The sequence below is a fragment of the Pseudorasbora parva genome, chromosome 23 (genome assembly GCF_024679245.1).
Source record: "Pseudorasbora parva isolate DD20220531a chromosome 23, ASM2467924v1, whole genome shotgun sequence".
Taxonomy (NCBI): Eukaryota; Metazoa; Chordata; class Actinopteri; order Cypriniformes; family Gobionidae; genus Pseudorasbora; species Pseudorasbora parva.
Window position 1 is genome coordinate 11,768,528 of NC_090194.1, and position 18,284 is coordinate 11,786,811.

Here is an 18,284-nt window from a genome sequence, read left to right on the forward strand (position 1 = left end):
AGACCACTCGCTGTAATGGAAGCCCAGTCACGATGATTAATGCGCTATTCACCATGAACTCAACGTTTTTAGAAGCTTGTCAATTCTTCTGGGTTGCCACCGAACAAACATAACAAATGCTTCAGCTTTCCCTCATTAAAATGCAAATGCGTTTACTCTTGTTGATTTTTAAGCAACACATAGCAGTACTTGCACTATTTAAATGAAAGCAGATGTGACTACGTGTTGTAGCTGCCATCATACCTGCATGTCAACCACACAGTTTTGCATAACATTTAAAATAATGAATATATTAAAGACCTTCCTGCATACCATATAGGCCTATACAAAAGCCCATAAAACAAGATAGTTACCATATACATGCATATAATATTATTGAAAGTGTTCAGTTACTTAACATTCAAAATGGCTTTTTTGGCATCACAGCAATCAGTACAGTATTGACAAATATTGTACACTACTGTTCAAACATTTGTTTCAGAAAGGTGTTTGTCGTTGTTGAAAAAAAATAGCAAGGTCACAATAAACTGATTAAAAGTGACACTCAAACAAACATGTTAGAACATGCTTTTCTTTTGAATTCATCATTTGATTGTCCTCCTGTACTACATCCATAAACCTCCTCTTTGGTCTTCCTCTTGACCTCCTGCCTGGCAGCTCTAACCTCAGCATCCTTTTACCGATATATTCACTCTCCCTCCTCTGAACATGTCCAAACCATCTCAACCTGGCCTCTCTAACTTTGTCTCCCAAACATCTCACGTGCGCCGTCCCTCTGACGTCCTCATTCCTGATCCTATCCATCCTCGTCACTCCCAAAGAGAACCTCAACATCTTCAGCTCTGCTACCTCTAGCTCTTCCTCCCATCTTTTCCTCAGTGCGACTGTCTCCAAACCATAAGACATCGCTGGTCTCACTACTGTCCTGTACACCTTTCCTTTCATTCATGCTGGTATACTTTTATCACAACTATGCTGGGTTGAATAAACAACCCAATTTGCTGGGTAAAAATAACTCAACATGTTCTGTCCTATATTTACCCAGCCCTTGGTGTTTTTAGAGTGTAGGGGGTCCACACTTCCAAATAATAAAACATGCTGAACCCTGTTTGATAATTGTTGAATGCATTGATAACTGCAATAGACACTTAACATCTAAACTAATCCTTAATCCCACCAATAAGAAAAGAGATCAGACTGTAAATACAACAAAGTCTGGTTACATCACACCAGCCGCCATGGAGTAAAGACAAAATGAATACTTTATTTTCCCTGATAGGGAAATTTGGAGTGCACTCATATGCAACATTCAAGCCAAAACAAGCCAAATCATGGTTTATATTTTAACCCAAGGGCTGGGTAAATACAGGACAGTGCACAAGTTGGGCTAATTTTACCCAGCAAATTGGGTTGTTTATTTAACACAGCATAATGGGTTGATTCATTTTTACAGAAATACTTGTTTGCAGATTATTTTAAATCATCTAACTTTTTAAAAATACTCCACCACAAGCACTGGTTGGATAATTCCTTTATTATATAAATTTAATTGCATATTGCCTACTTTTAAGCTTGTATAACAAACATTAGAAGTTAACCGCAAACGCACTGGATCTCGTCCCGGAGCTTATATCATGTTCATCTGCGAAACTTCTAACTTTAGATCGCCACCCTGCGTTTCATTCGCAACCAAAATATGCTGTGCCGACTCCATGACCTGTCCATAAACAATCAGATAAGTGTACAGTTCTGGGAACATTTAACATCCTAAGAATTTATATTAGTGTTTTTTTATTTTATTTTTTTATCACAAAATTGTATGCAAGGACAAGAAATCAGGCATTTCCATCACACGAAAAGACAGACACAACACTCAAATCTCTTTACTGGCATAGACGTTTTCTATTTCGCTTTAAATAAAATTAAACGATATACAGCACAATAAACAACACATTTATAGATAAAATATATTTTATTTTTTCTAAGATATGCACCAATTTGACAGACCTGCATGCTCTCTCCTGAAGAGTTTGCAAAAAACAACACATGAATGCCAGAAAATATAACTCAGCCCAAACACTGGAAAATAACACCAAAAAATGTCTCCATCCAAGAATTTTTTTGAGTATTTCAACATCCCCTGATACACCTAAAAGTATTAAAAGTACCATACTGTAAACATAATAAGCACACACATCCAGGTATCCTATAGCAGTTCGTACTATAGGCCTATATTGTATTTTTGTTTTGAATTTTACTTTGAGGTTTCCATACCAGGTGGAAAAATCATACCGAATGACACTTTCTAATACAACATCATTTTTCTATCAACACCTTAAAACCACAATCTATGTAAAATAAATACAGCAATTCTCCATATATTCACCATAGTTTGCTCCTTGTCAGACTCTTTCATGTGTAAAATTCTAAATTCTTTAGAGGCCTCTAGGAAAAAGCAAGTAGGCTATGCTGAGCTTTTCCGCTGAAAACTGCTGAATTAATATTTGCATTCCATTCCCAACACAGACTCACAGATAAACTACAGCCTGGAATTTGACTCTCTCTCTCTCTCTCTCTCTCTCTCTCTCTCTCTCTCTCTCTCTCTCTCTCTCTCTCTCTCTCTCTCTCTCTCTCTCTCTCTCTCTCTCTCTCTCTCTCTCTCTCTCTCTCTCTCTCTCTCTCTCTCTCTCTCTCTCTCTCTCTCTCTCTCTCTCTCTCTCTCTCAAAATATTTATTGCATATAGCATCCATAGACTTAGCGTCAAGAAATTTGCTGTGCAGTTTTCTATCATTTGAAGAAAAAAACCCTATATTTTCAGCTTTAGGCACTTCAGTAATTGACATTTACAACAATCTCAAGTAAATCATTCACACGCAGAAACATGCACAATTCATGTCATTATCTTAAGAAATGAGTGATTAACTAACGATTTAATCTGAAATAACCTATATAAACGTGAACAGAATACATGTGGACACTACAAGTACGAACGAACAATAATTCTGTAATGCAATATAATGCCCAGATTTAACTAATTAATTCTCCAGCTAATGTACTATTAGCAACTCTTTATCCTGTGATATGAACAACTGCATGAAGCGATCTCTCATATATCCCAAGACACATAATTACATCACTGTATTAATATCTGGTCTGTGCTGCCAAATTATACCATCCTTGAAGAGAATTCTTATTGCTCAAAGGCTGTTCTTTCTTCCTTTTCCCCAGGAGTAATAAAAATAAGTGCCAAAGAGAGAACTATTGTTATACAGTAGGACTATAAAGGGGATAATGCTATTGGATAGCATAACCCAGATTATTTGATTTTGCAGAAGTAACTGACATGAAATTGTTTATATTGAAATATGTGATAAAAGTGACCACAATAATGATAATAAAAAAATCAAACACTTTTGTAAATGTTTTTGATGTTGAGTTGAAAAACTGCACCATTCTTAAGAATTTTTTTTACGTGAATTTGTAATGTGAACAACATGGGCTCTATCACCCACGATAGTGTTTTGTTCTAGTTTCAGCCCGGATGCAGTTATCATTTTAATATCCAGTGCCATGTTCATAAATAGCAAATGCATTTGCGCCCATCTGTTTGATCATGGGTGTGCTGGTCTGGAAACAAGGGTGGTTCAGGCGCGTTGCTATTTTGAGGCAACTGAAAACGACTGCACCGTTGACCAACAAAAACCTAGTCTAAAGTCCATAGCGCAGTATTTTTGGTATTATTTAAAGGGCACGCTAGTAATATGCACCTATAGGTGGGTGCACAAAATGCGTACACTCTCCTTATTACACACACAGGGAACTACACAAACATTTTTAAATATTAAAAGGATTCCTCTCTGGAGAAGCATTCAGCCTTTCCGATCTCAAATTCCGCCATTTATAGAGCAAATCCCCCAAGTGGCTTTTAAAGGGAATGGGAGATGAGACTGAGCCTCTGATTGGTTAAAGGGATAGCTCTGCTTACCCCAGTGCACACAAAATGTCGGTCTTTGTTTCTTCAGTAGAACACAAATGAAATGTTTTAACTTCAACTGCAGTCTGCCAGTCATAATGCATGTGAATGGGTAATAATTCTATGAGAGTTAAAAAAAACATGCTAAGACAACATGCACAAAAACCCTGCTGCTCGTGACAACACATGATGTCTTGAGACACGAACCGATCAGTTTCTGTGAGAAAACAAACAGTATTTATGTTTTTTTTTTTTTACCTCAATCCAGATGAATCTCATCTAGTGTTCCCATCCACTATTACTTCCGTCTTGTAAGGTCAAACTTGCAGGATCATATATATAATATATATAATATATATATATATATATATATATATATATATATATATAATATATATATATATATATATATATATACACAGGACTTGACATTAACACCCGCCAACCCGCCAAATGCGGGTAGATTTCAGCTGTGGCGGTACGGCAGCCCCTCCCACTAGCCACTTTGGCGGGTTGAATATAATTTCAGCCTACAGCCAAATGAAATGCCAAGACCTTCGTATCCCAAAATTACAATTTTATTACAATTTTTTATCGATCAACTTACAGTAAGTGAAGGCGGGATAGGCGAAATCGCGCTGAATGACACACAACAGAAGTGTGCTCTCTCTCTGTCACACGCGCAATCAGTTCTCCAGTCTTGTGGGCATAGCGTCGCTACAAGTAGTGACGCTACTAGCTTAACAAAATTTTTCGTTAGCACTTTCCCAAGCATTTCTGAAGATCAAGCTCCAATTGGAAACACAACTGCCAAGTTGCCGATATACTTCATATTCTATGTTCCTTTCTGTAAAAGTAGTAAACTACTTTTGCCAAGTTGCTGTAGCTTAGCTTGCTACATTTCCTAGCTACCCCCAGCTTCAGTGTAGTGAAAGCTTAATTTAATGTAGAGTAACTGGTATCTTAGCTCACTACATTTTCCAAGTAGCTTTCCCAACACTGCTTTGTGCCTGAATAATTAAATCCACGTGCACATGTGTAATTTGCTGTAATTGTCCAGCCCTTGCCCATCTACACATCCCAGCTGATATACAATGTAGTCTTGATTTGGGTGGTCACTCTGCATGAGAAAGTTTGAAAGGGTTTTAAATCTTCAAAATCAAGTAAAATGACTCAAAATCAAGTAATTTAAGCATGCCAAAGTCAACTTTAATCATATAAAATGTAATTTCCAAAACGCAAAATTGTGGCCAGTGAAAATTCTGTTGCAATGAGTGGCTAACACAGGTTAGGGTAACACAGTTAATATTTTCCTCTAAGAATTTATAAAAAAAAAAAAATAATGATGCCAAACTATGCAATAGGGTTGTCTTTTCAAGAATGCCATCCTTTTAATGAGGCATTTCTTTGCTATCTGCTCTTCTTTTCATATGGAGGTCAAAGCAGACATGCGTTTGTGTCAAGAGGTGTCCTGACGTAAATCACGCAATCCATGTGAAAGGGACTTTGCTCTATGCAAATCTGTGACTTCAACAAACCTGCAGGTTGTCAGCAGAATCTTACAGTAAGTGACAGGAAATGTCAAATAATGCAATGGTAATCTTTCACATCTTTTCAAACTACCTGTTCTGGTAATTGCTTCCACAATGTGTGCACTTCTTGGTGAGAAGAGTGTTTGCTAAGAACATACATTTAAACATAATCTTTTCAATGCCTTAATGTCAATCTCTATAATGACTACCCTCTATTCATATGTCCTTCTTCCATGTTAATTTTCATGGCATATCTCATTCTGTTCAGCTTATATTGATACCTTTTTCAAATTAACTACTAGCCTGTCACACAGGCAAGAAAAGCAGTGCACAGCTATACAAAAACTATTACGATTATCAAGGTCAGGTCAGTAAACAAAGTCATTGAAGCGGTCTATACGTGGACACTAAACGGTCAATATGTAGCTAAGAGCCAGACCTGAGTGAGCTGGAGAGTGAATCATGAGAAACTCGCCCAAGGCAACAATCTTTTAGATACTGAAATTAAACCAGCACACGAAACTGGCTATAAGCTGCGGAAAGATCAAGTCTTCAGATTGATAATGACACAAATGTGATAGCTCTTTCTAATTGTGAATCCATATGGGTGTTCAAACAGTGCTATTAAGGTACAAGCCTATTTAGTTGTACATAAAATAGGGATATTAAAAGGTGCTCAATATAGTTACGTTTAACCGACAGCCTCTTTACACTGTGAAAAAATCCAGTCTCTGATCACATCTAATTTTTTTTAGTTGGCCAAATTGAATTTCTGTTAAAGGTCCCGTTCTTCGCGATTCCATCTTTCAAACTTCAGTTAGTGTGTAATGTTGCTGTTAGAGCATAAATAATACCTGTAAAATTATAAAGCTCACGGTTCAATGCCAAGCGAGATATTTTATTTAACAGAAGTTCCCTTTCAAAGCCTACAGCGAACGGACGGTTTGGACTACAGCAGGAAGTGCAGGGATGTAATGATGTCACTAGAACCGTTTGTTGACTAACCCTCCGCCCACAAGGGGGCGTGGTCTTGTTGCTCTCCCACGTGGAAAGGAGCGCATTTAGAGCTTGCATCGCCCCGTTATGGTAAGAGGCGGGACCTTTCCGAGCAAAGTGCGCTAGGCTGCTGCGCTGGCCCAATCAGAACTCGTTACATATTTCTGAAGGAGGGACTTCATAGAACAAGGAAATCATCAGGCCGTTTTTAGGACAGAGGAAACAGCAGTGTACAGATAAGTAAACTGTGTGAAAAATACTGTGTACGCAAAACAGGAACTCATGTTATATTGCATACTGTAAACATAATCAAAGCTTCGAAAACACGCGAAGAATGGGACCTTTAATTAAATTGCATCAATTCAAAATTGAATTTGGCCAACAGAAAATTTTTGTCACTTGAAAATGTTCAATTGGAGATCATGGTTTTTTTTTTTTTTTTTTTTTGTAGCAGTGTTGATTATCTAAAAACATATAAAAACATATAAAAACATATATTGTACATTGACCACTGTTGGGTTAGATACTTGAAAAAAAGTAGTTAGCTGCTAATTACATCTTGTAACAGCATTATTAGAGTACTGTACTAATTACTCATTTTATTGTTGTAAAAGTATTGTATTGCTTATTATTAATTACTTTCTAAACCCCAAACCAACCTCGATCAGTTAAACAATAGAAGGACATGATCCACTGCCCAGTTTTTTTGTTTTACACAGCAATGTTAAGTTGACCGAACAAACAATTATTAAGTGAAGCTGTCAATAGTCATTATTAGTAGAAACAACTCAGTAAATTTAAGTTCATGTAGTTACATGAATTTAGAGTTTTTTTAATTTAGATTTTTAAGATTTGACTGCAACTAACAACAGTGAAAGTTCAAGAAAATAAGAGACCTGAGTGGAATTTACTTGTGTGGTAATCAATGCCATGCCATAAATTATGCTGATTAAAGGTGCGCTATGTAATATTTTTCAAGTAAAATATTGAAAAAAAAAAACGAAAAAAAATAATAATATGATAAACAATATGATAATCTAATATGATAAACAGAGCTGCGTTACCTCATATTCATGACCGGAAAAAGCGCAAATGGTGCCGGCGACTCTGTCTGGGCATCATAATAAAAGTCCCATTGCTCGCGAGGCGTGTGTTTGCGTAACAATCGTTTCAGCGGCCTTACTCAGCTCAACAAAACTCGTTCATGCTCTGCTTCATACTACAGTAACGGTAATAACCGCATCCATGAACATGATTTCTGCCCGAGTCCTTTTTTCCACTGACTGTGAGGTGAAGACCACATGTCCCAAGATTCTGAGCTCAAACTTAGCATCGTCAAACTAAGCTTTTGTTTTGAATAGGCGCCCTCTAGCGGATGGAAAAATTACATAGTGCAGCTTTAAGTTTAATTTGTAAAAAACCTGTAGCGGTGAATTTACTAAGAAGGATTTGTGCCAGCTTTACAACCCGCTTCCCGCAGGCATTAGCAGCACAACGTTAAACAACGATTTCACAGAGTTTTCCCTAATTTACATGAACGGGAGGCATGTATATGCCTATAGCACAGATAGCATCTAGTTTGCGGGTGGTTAGTGAATATTTTTGTGCTGGAATAAAAATAGCAAAAGTGCCGCAATAGTTCAGTGTACACGCCCCAACATTTTTTTGGGGTGATGACACGAACACTTTTGACACACAATCACATTATAAACCAAGCCGACTTTGAGTATGAAGTAAGAGTTCTGTAATTACAAAAGATAATTAGTAATTTCACAGATGAATGGTTATGCAGGGTGATATTTCCCCACCAAATCACAGCAATCGACATCTCAGTAAGTAAACTGGCACATGCCTCATGCCCAGATTCATTCGGAACAAATACAACGTGAAAACATCCATCAGCCTATTCAACATAATTACTATATAAATCTCTAAAAAGAAAGAATGATGGGGGGAATCATTGTGCATTGAAAAGGGCTCTCAGATGCAACAATGCTCCCAAGGTTCCCCATAGTGAAGCATTGCCATCAATTTTGAAGAGTTCCAGTCCCATTAAGACCATCACAGTAATTAGCAGCCTTCATCACCGCTCATGTTTGAACATAACTAGCAAATATCCAAACGCTCAAGGAAATTGCGATACTATCTTATACAAGCGAATGTCTGAAGACTTCCAATTGCCTTTTAACCCACCCTAGCAAAGAGCCTGAGGTAGTGTTTGTTTATAGTGCAGATTTATAAAAAACAACTGCGAGTCGGCCATGATATCATAAAAATGTACTGCATGTGTGTCCACTTTCCAGAGGAACAGAGTTGCTAAATGGGCTTGTAAATCATCTAACGGTCTCACTGTGCCTTTGTGTCCTACATTATGTCTCGGTTAAGGATATCCTCGCTATGCACAATGTGACCAATTTATTCAGCAGCTGAACCAGTGCCCTGAAGAAATTGCTTTTATGTGGTGACCCTAATACTACTGATATTCCCAAAAGTGCAAATTGAACATCCGAAAAAGTTGTTAAATAACTGCCCTACTAACTTTCAATTTTGTGTTTTACATGTGTATGATTATGTAGGGTGAAACATGCACAAGATCTCAACTGAGACCCAATTATTTCCTGCATAGAACATAGGGACTCGATGATTGGCTCACAGCAGCTAGGACAATCATTGTGTTTATATGGCTACGCTAATTGTGCTTTACACCCAACACTTAGTTCACAGAAATACAAGCGTCATGCTGTTCTTTAAATGAGCAAGCCTTTTTCAGTCGTTTCGGGCGTCTTAAAATGGAAAACGGGCACAATCCCAACAGGAAACGTTGAATCCACAAAATGCATATGGAGCATGGACCATGACTAAGCAGTATTTGGAAATTACCAGCGGCCTCATTTAACATTGTTTGCTGAATTTATCTGCGCGAAATCCAGTCAATATAGGAATTTACGTGTACAGGAATTTCACGTGAGGGTGAAATATTTCCCTCAAAAAGATTTCCCAACAGATTGCAGTTAGGCCATATCCACACGAAGCCAATGAAACCGACTCAAAACGATGTAGTACACACACCAGACCAGTATGTGGTGCTGTAATTCTGTCTCAGAGATACACTAAAAATGGAGAAGAAGACTTGAAGCGTGCGTTGAGACGTGGAGTGATGACATCATCACTTCATAAAATATACGGATTGGCTGCACACGAAAATGCAAGTCATTTTCAGATTTATCTCTGGTACCCGTTTAAAAACAAAAACAGTTTCAGGCTCCCAAAACGCAGAATCCATCTGGACAAAACGCAGATACGATACAAAATGTGTACGTATACAGCTAAACATGTACTCGTGTGTATGGGGCCTTAGTCAGGCGGATTAGCCACATTGCTCAAAAGAAAACCACTACTTGGTTTTGAAAAGTGTACTTTGATTCATCCATCACTACACTATTGACAATAATGGCCCATGAAATTTCGCTAATGGCTCCTTTACTTGTTAAAATATTTGTTTTTGCAAAGAAGTATACATTTCTAACAAAGTATAAGATCCCACAAGCTCTATGATGTTAAAATATCATGAAATGGCTTGACAACCACAGTTTTCTGTCCTGTGTTGAAAAAGGAAGTCTGTGAGAAATATCACAGCTCTAGGACCCTAAACCGTAATTTGCTACAAATGATGTCTATAATACCTCGAGAAAGCCATCTATACATAACAAGGCATTTTAGAACTAGATAATGAAGTTACAGCAGGGCTAATGCATGTAAAAAAAACAAACAAAAAAAAAACAACAGCATATGCTGGGAGCTGGTAGCTCTAGCTCAGGACCAGTTCATGACCAGCTCCTGCCCAACTAAGGACCAGCATAAATCAAATTTTTTTTTTTTACAATATATAAATCCCTTGTTTTGCTACATGCTACATTTGTGGCTGGTATTTAGTGTGATGTCGTCATACTCAATTCTTGTCAGAATATGAGTCTGATACTGCTCCATTGGGCTGTAATTATGGGGCGTGTTTCAACCAAACCAGGAAAGACATCAAGGATAGACCTACAACCAATCAGAGCAACGGAGCGACGCATAACGGTGTCGAATGTCAACAGAACTTGACTGCACTGAGTTGCCAAGTCTGCTGTTTTGCCCGCAGGTTGTTTTCCATGTCCGCGGGTTAAAGTGACCTCAATCATGTCATATATAGATCCAGGAATGCGAATTTTAGCATGCAACCTTGCCATAACAACACGGTTTACCCCTGTCACGATTCACCAGTGTGAGTGCACATGATCACCACCAGAGGGCACTCCACCCCGGAATGTCACTCCATCACAAACTACATTACCCATAATCCTTTCCCCGGACTCATTAGCACTCACTGTTTACACCTGTGTCTCATCACCTCATTACCTCTGCCTATATAGCCTGGTTATCTCTGGGTGCGTCTCAATTAGCTCCCTAGTTCAGTTTTCAGGGCACTGATCAGGGAGTCAGCCCATTGACTTATGTCCTGATCAGTGCCCTGACTAGTGAACTAGGGAGCTGATTGAGACGCAGGGTCTGTCATTCATTGCGAAGTCTTGTTTAGTGCCAACTGCATTTCTGAGCTTTTTTATGGTTTTATGTTTCTTGGTTCTTTGGATTTCTTGCCTGTCTCGGATTACACTTTTGCCTCTGTCCCTTGTTTTGTTTGCCTGATTGAACTGCCTACCTGTGTATGACCTTTTGCCTGTTTTATGGACTACAACTTTGGATTACCCTTTAATAAATACTGCGTTTGGATTTTCAACCATCTGTCTCATGCAGTTCGTTACACCCCCCCCCCCCCCAAATGCCTTTTTTGAGGTTTGTTTTGGGCTAGTAGTTGGCAGGTTTTGTTGTAAAAACTTGGCAAGTCTGTAACGTTAGAAGTGTAAGCAATCTTTGCCTGTGTTTTAAAAAAGAATTTAAGGATACACAGAGTACTTCCAAACACGATTATAATTTCTGAGAGAAATACTTTTCTGAACAAATTCTCTGTTTAGGTTTAGAACAAATTTAACCCAAGTGCCTTTGATGACGTGGATGATTACGTTACTGTTTTTCATCGGTTCATCATCGTCTAAAGCCCGCCCTGACAATTTCAGTGGTCTGAAATGTTTCTGTTCAGGCATAATTACTCCTCAATGGATCAAGTCCAGACCGAACTGCCTGAGCTCAAATGTTGTGGGCAGGGCTGAGTTCAGCTGCCATTCAGGCTAGCTGGTATTAGGAACTCATTCACAATCTTGAGAGCATGATTGGACAAAAATCTGTGTAGTGCACAAGTCATCAATATGTTTGCTCCAAGAGCTATTTTAACAGTGTTTATTTGCTAAAAAGTGGGTAAAAAGTACATATGCTAGTTAAAAGACATGGGCTTGAAGCCACAAAGCTCTCATTTTTTTTATGGGGTTTTAAGCCAAACAAAATCCCTCCAATATGTCAGATCAAACTTGCCTAGTGACTCTTAAAGGGATAATTTTAGTCTTATTGGATACCGAAGAATGCTAGACTATATTAGCATGGAAGTAAGCTAATGAAAGAAATGAATCTTGTTTCATTACCAGTGGACATTTATGAGCCATCTGAACTGTATTAAGCTGTGATTTGAGTCCTGAGGGTTTCAGCAATTAAGCATAAACTGGACAATGGACAGTTACTGTACAGTGTCTGGCACATTGTTTTTGACCGGATTGCCTTTAGCTTCTTTCTGTCTCCCTCCCATTACTAAGAAATGATCGTAGCAATATAGCAATGTGCCTATGAATAATGGCCATGACTTTAATGTTGGTCCTATCTTCAAACGTTTTATTATGAATTTCTGAGAGCTGTTTCACTCCGCAGCCGTGATTTGTTCCGTGAAATCACAATGTACCGAATTTCGTTCAAAAGTTCAACTTCTTGTGGCATCTTTACCAAGGTCCAGTGCATAGAGTTCATTATGTGCAGGAGAGGATATTGAATAAATGAGTGTAATGACTCTTGGCATGGTTGGGACTGACTAGAGAGATGAACACATCTCACAGCTGGCATTTTTCAAGCTCTCCCGGAGAGTCTACTCTACTCAGTCTAATAGACTGTAATGATGAAAATGTGCGCAAAGTACCCAACCAAAGATTCACATCTCGTGGTTTGTCTGAATATAGCAGGTCAGGATACTCCAGGTAGAATGCCATAAAAGAACCAGGGTGACCCAAACCTTCAATACTGTGTGCACCTTGTCTGTCTTTTCTCTTAAATGTAATTAATTGCTAGTCGTGTGGCTGATAAAGGCAAAGAGAGAACATGAAACATGAAATGAGAAAGAGCATTAACTAATTGAGAAAGAGCATTAATTAATTTTATCTAAAACATCCATTCATAGACCCCATGAAACCATAATTGGAGTTATGGTACATGTACATTAGTTTTAAGGTCATCTATATGGCAGTGCAGGGTTATTATTATTATATTATAATTATATTATACAGTGCAGTGTTCCATTGTCCATTAATAACAATAATAATTTATAGTAAATTATTATAGAATTTTACTATTAACAATGCAATCCATTATTTTTTAAATATAATTATATTTGTCTTTAAATGTATACATCCAAAAGTACTCAAATGGTTAATAGAAAAAAAATAAATGTGTGAATTTTAATATGTTGCACATATTTATAATATGTTTGCATGACGGTACACATTGCTCATCCAACATTTAAGAATGTATCAAAATGTGTGTCCAATAAAATGCTCTCTAGAATCTCAAGAACACTGTAACTTTGCTACACAAGTCCTTTCATTGTATGCTACCTGTACATGTGCTAACCATACATGTGTATTTGGCTCATGCTCATTCAGGTGTACTTCTTGCTCATAATCAAACTCTTATGTTTGTGCTTATTCCCAATACTGTCAGATGATCAGCCTGTAAGGATACATTTATAGACTTTGGAACCTTGGAACAAGAACTCCTTACGGTCCTTCTGTGAAATAGACCTCGAATAAAGTTCAAAATTCCGGTATAACCAGAGCATAATGTTGTTACAATTGATTAGTGGTTGTGCATGGTGATCATTTTACAGAAACTTTACATCAGCTCAATAAAATGTTTGTTCAAGGCATAAGGGTGAGCAGGGGACAGTCTCGCAGACAGCAGAGGACAAACAAACCCTCAGGGCCATTCTACAGATATTGTCATGGCCAGTTCTATTCATTTTTCTCTAAGAGAAATGTCCTATAGGTCCTAAGTAACTTGAGGACAAAGCTGATCACGTTAACATTTTGTACATTATAATCATTGCATTAAATGCTTTTATTGGTTGTTGTTGTTTGTAAAAATGTTTTAGTTATGAGATCAAAATAGCTTAAAAACTAATTAAAAGCAAATATATATATAAAAAAACTAAGTTCCCTATTCTTTGATTTTCATAAATAAATAATTTGACCAAATTAAAGCTAATGGGAGTCATTTTGTCATTTTTTTACTCTACACTTTTGTCATCTTGACAACTAACTAAATTGATGAATTTTATCCACAAGTCAGGCATAACATTGTGTTCGTCCCTTTTTTGCAGCTAAAACCGCCCTGACCTGTCAAGGCATGGACTCCACTACAGCCCTGAAGGTGATGGCACCAAGATGTTAGCAGCATATCATTTAAGCCCTGTAAGTTGCGAGGTGGGAACTCCGTGGACTGGACTCCTTTGTTCAGCACATCCCACAGATGCTCGATTGGATTGAGATCTGGGGAATTCGGAGGTCAAGTCAACACATCAAACTCATTGTGCTCCTAAAACCATTTCTGAACCATTTTTGTGTTGTGGCAGTTGCATTATCCTGCTGAGAGAGGCCACAGCCACAAAGGAATACTGTTTCCATGAAAGGGTGTACATGGTCTGCAACAATGTTTAGGTAGGTTGTACATGTCAAAGTAACATCCACATGGAAGGCAGGACCCAAGGTTTCCTAGAAGAACATTGCCCAAAGCATCACACTGCCTCCGCCGGCTTGCCTTCTTCTATAGTGCATCCTGGTGACATGTTCCCCAGTTAAGCGATGCATGCGCACCCAGCTATCCACATAATGTAAAAGAAAACGTGATTCATCAGACCAGGCCACCTTCTTTCATTGCTCCGTGGCCCAGTTCTAATGCTTACATGCCCACTGTTGGCACTTTCTGCGGTGGACAGGGGTCACCAGGGGCACCCTGAATGGTCTGCGGCTATGCAGCCCATGCACAAAAAAACTGCGATTCACTGTGTATTCTGACACATTTCTATCAGAACCAGCATTAACTTCTTGAGCAATTAGAGCTAGAGTAGCTTGTCTGTTTGATCAGACCACACGGGCCAGCATTCGTTCCCCATGTACACCAATGAGCCTTGGTCGCCCATGACCCTATCGCCGGTTCTTCACTGTTCCTTCCTTGGACCACTTTTGATAGATACTGACCACTGCAGACCGGGAACACCCCAGAACAGCTGCAGTTTTGGAGATGCGCTGACCCAATAAATAAATAAAAGGTCTTTTTGTGTGTTAATATTATAACATTATTTATTGTTATTCATTTCCATTGCTGAGCAACTAATAAGCATACTTTTCAGGTGCAGAAGATTCTGAAAAAGAAGAAAGAAAAGAATATAGATTTATATATACGTTACATATAAAAAAGAGAAGAAAAAAACTAATTAATTTTATCTCACTTTCTCACTGGGGAATGAGTTAAATTAAATTAAAGCTTAGTCGCTAAGGCAAATGTGCTGAAATGCATTTTAATTAGAACTTTTCTATCGAGTTCTATATCTTCTGAGCCACGGCCCAACCCCGTCATTGTACCCGGCTCATATATCCCACAGTCCCTCTGCCTTTTTGTGCTCTTGCGCTGTCTAATTATATTGATGGCTAAAAAAGCTTTGGCAACAGGATTCTGAAAGAATTGCTGGAAGATATCAGACTGGCTGACAAGTGAAATAGTGCTTGCAGCAGTCGTGGAAAAGAACATTTTGTGCAAGGGAAATTGCAGTTATTATGGCTCACGTAATGCTTGTCCCTAACTTAAAGGCGCGCCACACTGACGGCGAAGAGCAGAGTGTAGAGAACGATTCTGGGGGATGTGAACAAGCTTGAAGGAGAGATTTATAAGAATAGGTTGGGACTGGAGGCTTAGAGAGATTGTACTTCTTTGTGTCTTTCCTGACTGGAAGAACAAGACTTTTTGTTTTGAGTGAGTGTTTGGGTGAAGAGACCCAGTTTTAGAAGTGTTGAGGCGACAAGGTCAGGTATAAAAATACCCCCTTCTGAAATATCTAGGTTTGTGAAATAAAGGAATCTGCAACTCTAGACATAAGTGTTATTTTCGCTGTTCTGATAAAGTTAGTGAAAGGGATAAACTAAACAGTTTTTGAGAGGAAGTAGGTCTTCAACCCTACTCCTGGAGGCCTACTACTATCCTGCAAAGTGTATCCCCAATTGCGTCAGCTCACTACCTGTGATTTTTTTTCAAGCAATCCTGAAGAGCTTGATTTTAGGTGTGTTTGATTAGGGTTGTAGCTAAATTCCGCTGGACAGTGGGTCTCCACGAGCAGGGTTGTAACACTAGAAATTAAAAGAAAGTCCCATTAAATTGCTTTGAAACACAAATGTGTTTCTTCCATTGCTCTGGAGTCTGTTCTGATGCTCACATGCACAATGTTGGCGCTTTTAGCAGTGGGCATTATAGGTCAGCATGGGTTCTCTGACTGGTATTCGGCTATGCAGCTCCATACGCAACAAACTGCGATGCACTGTGTTTTGACACCTTTCTTTCAGAACCAGTATTCTTGAGCATTTTGAGCTACAGTAGTTTGTCTGTTTGAATGGGCCATGGGCCAGTTTTCACTCCTCACATGCATCAATGAGCCTTGGCTTCCCATGACCCTGTTGCCAGTTTACTGTTCCTTCCTTGGACCACTTTTGATAGATACTGACAACTGCAGACCGGGAACACCCCCCAACAGCTGCAGTTTTGGAGATGCTCTGACCCAGTCATCTAGCCATCACAATATGGCCCTTGTCAAACTCGCTCAAATCTTTATGCTTGCCTGCTTCTTTTCCTGCTTTGAAAACATCAACGTTAAGTAAGAAACGTCCACTTGCTACCTAATACATCCCACTCACTAACAGGTGCCGTGATGATGAGATAATCAGTGTTATTCACTTCACCTGTCAGTGGTCATTATTTTATGTCTGATCGGTGTATAGTCCCTGTTTTTAAATTCATAGATAATAACAAATGAGTTTTCAATTTTATTTTTACCACCGAGCTAGGAAATTTCAGGTTTCCATTTCACTTTACTGTGAAGCATTAAATGATTGCCTTTATAGTTTCCTATGTTATGTTCCCAGCAAGCAATGGCCATCATTTTACCGTCTTGGTTAACTATAGACCCTAAATAGCCCACGTCTAGCCAAATAAAGTTGAATTTGGTTCCATTTTGTTTTTGCCAAAATAACTCGTGAGATGTATGATATTCCATCATGTAAGCAAAGTCAACAGTAATTACATGGTGTCCGGTTTCATTTCTTTGACATGTTCATGTTCTAGATGACTAGACTATTCTTGGGCTAGGGTTAGACGTTGATACATTTTTCACTGACAGCCCAAATTTTGCCTTGGTTTAGCCTAGATGTCAGGGTTGTGTTTGAATGGCTATTAGACATATTTTAAAGCAAAATGGCTCGTTTCATTATGCTACTTTTTGTACCAAAGAAGTATGTCTAGATTTGGTTACCTAAATAAAGCAAGCAATTAGCACATCTGCCAATTGTTCCTTTAGGAAATTATTTTGACACATTATGTCTCGGTGTAAACTCCCTTATGGCATCACAAACAAAATATAGACTCTGAGATCGCTGCTAATGAGACAGCAAAGTGCCTCTCAAGTTTTAGCTGTGCATTAGGTGCAGATAATCAGCAGTGTCCCACCATATGTTTCCCAGCAATCATTGATATTATCAAAAAAATCTCACTATAAATTTTTTGATGATTGCAATCAAGGACATTATGACAAGAGACATGTCGGAGGAGAAGATGAGATGATAACTGCTAAATCTTCAGCAGGAGGATTCGTCCTTTGGGAAAAGCTATTTAAATTTGGCTAAACGTTAATTAACAGCACAGACAGTGAGTTTGAGTTCTTGGCATGCTTGGAGAAACATGTAACAGTGCTATCGTTGGCCATTTCTAATTAAGTAAAGTATCAAGTTCAAAGGCCTTCTGCTATTTGCATGGTAATTGTCTTTTATGTTATTGATTCGAGTATGCGAAGCTGGCTGAAAACACTTATTACACGGCTCACTGGAATACTTGATTTTGATTGGTCAGTCATGACATTCCGAAGATAAATATTTTTAAAACTGTTTTCCAGGAACCAATTTCCTACAGTAGCTGTTGCAGTCTTTGCTTGTCTTTCTTCTCACATAATATTAATACAATTACTAAAATACATTTTCCCATTAATTCAGTTTATTAATGTATTACACTGACAAAAACAGTTACATCTTAATTAACTGGTTCAAACATATTTAATATGGTTGAATAAACCTAAAAACACCACCAAAACACCAGAGTTACAAATAACTATTTAATGTAACAATTGCAGGTGTAGTTCAGTGCAAATAAATAAATAAATAAATGAATAAATGAATAAATGAATAAATGAATAAATAAATAAATAAATAAATAAATAAATAAATAAATAAACAGACAAACATGTTAACTGATTAGATTTTTTATATAATCTTCCCTG